Here is a 2,811-nt window from a genome sequence, read left to right as displayed (position 1 = left end):
ACCAATGCAATATATATATATATATATATATATATATATATATATATATATATATATATATATATATATATATATATATATATATACATATATATATGTATATATATATGTATATATATATATATATATATATATGTGTGTGTGTGTGTGTGTGTGTGTTTGTGTGTGTGTGTGTTTGTGTATGTGTGTGTGTGTGTGTGTGTAGAACAGATCGAGTGGGAAGAGAAGGGATAGGAATGACGATGGCACTAAGAGCAGAGAAGGCATTGACGGAATGAAGAGCTGTAAATAGTAGTGTTACTCAAAAAGTTTAAATCAGACCAGTGCAAAGTGAGTATTGCAGTATACTATGTACCTGAAAATAATTACCCTGAAGAAAGAAAAGGTGAATACTATGTCGAACTGCAGAGCGTAATAGATGAGATCCCAGAGACATGAAATTTGTGATCGGTGACTTCAATGCAAAAGTTGGAAGGAATAATCAAGGTAAAGAGGATGTGATTGACGGTTTTGGCGAAGTTGTATGTAAAAATGGGTCACACTTTACGAGGATTTGTTCAACAAACAATCTTTTTTTTAGTCGTAACTTTTTCCGGCACAAGGGCATCCACAAATCTACATGGATTTCTCCAAGTGGCAATTACAAAAATCAAATTGATCACATAGCCTTAAATAAAGAGAGAAGGAGGACTGCAAAATGGAAGAAGCTACAACATCACAGATATTAGTAGTAATCACTAGTTCCTCATTGCCATACTGAAATTAAAACTGAAAGCACTCAACAAAAATATATATAGAACACCATAGTTTAATATAACAAACTTTCTAGAAGATGAGCACAGATAAACGTTTGCAAATGAATGTAGGAATCAATTTGCAATCTTGGAGATTTTAAGAGGACGAAGAACACACAATTAATGAAGAATGGTGGGATATCAAAAACATATATTAGTCAGTTGGTAATGAAGATTTGAACTTGCTGGATATCAAATGATACTTGGGATACTATAACCAGGAGACAAGAACAGAAATTCATTATTAAACGTTTTCGCCGAAGTAATGAAAATTACAAGGTAGAGCATGCAAAGAAAAGCCAGGAATGACGGGAGAGAATATTCAGACAAGAAAGCAGATGATGCTGACAAAGCTATGAATTCAGGGAGTGGCTATGGTGTAAGAATTGCTCATATAATAATTAATGAAATTTCTACTGGGACAAAGAAGAAGAAGCATATGCCCATCAGAAAGAGACATGAATCTGTTATAACAACAGAAGACGAAGAAAGACAACGTTAGATGGAACACTAGTCAGGTCATGACTAGGATATATGATGGGAATAATTTGAATGATATACCTGAAACTGAGGAAGACCTTGGTGTACCCATGAATGAATTCAGTATGGTTGAAGTCTAAGCCCTCATTTAAAAACTAAAGAGATGGTATGCTCCTGGATATGATGGAATAACTGCTTAGATGATATTGGCCGAAAAATGAAGTAACTATCAAAATACTTACAAGATTGTTTTGTAGACTGTCGTGAAGAGGAAAAGCCTGATGAATGCGATCTAAGAGTGTTGGTGAAAATGGCAAAAACGGAAATCTGACTGGTTGCAGTAATTACAGAAGAATCACATTTACTCCAGATGTCATGAAAATATAAGGCATGCCTATTCTAAAGAGACTAGAGAGAAAGATTGATGGAAAGCTGAGAGAGGAATATGCAGGATTTAGAAGAGGTAGAAGTTGTACTGACCAAATTTTCATTTTAAGGTATGTAGTACAGCAATGTATAGAATATAGAAATCCACTTTTGATGGCCTTTGTGGACTATGAAAAAGCCTTTGATAGTGTATACCGGCCAGTTTTGTGAAGATTCTTGTGTTATTTTATGGAGTTCCCCTTGAATATGCTCATAAGCATAGCAAGTATAAAGCTAATGTTTGTAGAAATCTATCAAATGAATTTCCAGTGAACAGTGGGGTACTCCAAGGGAATGTGTTGTCACTTATGTTGTTTATCCTCTTCGTGGATTTTGTAATACACAGAACAGTTGGGGGTGGTGGAGAAATTTTGGACTAGCAGAACACCACAAGACTTGTAAAGCATGCTTACCAGAATGCATGAAATATCACGAGAGGTTAGGCTCAAGATAAATAAAAGAAAAACAGATGGTAAGAATGAATAGAGGAACTATAGAATATAAGTTTAATTAAAGATTGCAAAAAGTAAATCAGACAATGGCTAGGTTAAGTAAAATTTGGATATCAAATCGCCTGAAATTACTTATGAAATAAGGCTATATATCAGTATAGGAAGATCGGTGTTACTATACGGACATAAATCGTCATAGTATGACAATGAAATAATATCCAACAGATATTTTAGATTTGAGAACAAAGCCTTCAGAAAAATATTGGGAGTTAAATGGAAGGATAGGATCAGAAAGGAAACTCTTAGAGGGATTACTCGAATGTCATATGTGGATGAGATCATGGTGAGGGGTAGATGGAGATGGTTTGGGCATCCTTTTATCACTCTCCAAGAGAGATTAGTTCTCCAAACTTTGAACTGGACTCCACAAGGCACTAGAGGAGTTGGAAGACCCAGGCCTACATGGCTGAGGACTATGAAGCGTTAAGTAGGAGACGATGATTGACGAAATATTGATTTAAAAGCTCAAGATAGAGATGACTAGCAAATCTAACTGAGGTCCTTTGCATCAATAGGAGTAGGAGACGATATATATATATATATATATATATATATATATATATATATATATATATATATATATATATATATATATATAT

Source organism: Palaemon carinicauda, chromosome 8 (genome assembly GCF_036898095.1).
Source record: "Palaemon carinicauda isolate YSFRI2023 chromosome 8, ASM3689809v2, whole genome shotgun sequence".
NCBI lineage: Eukaryota > Metazoa > Arthropoda > Malacostraca > Decapoda > Palaemonidae > Palaemon > Palaemon carinicauda.
Note: the sequence above shows the minus strand (reverse complement) of the source record.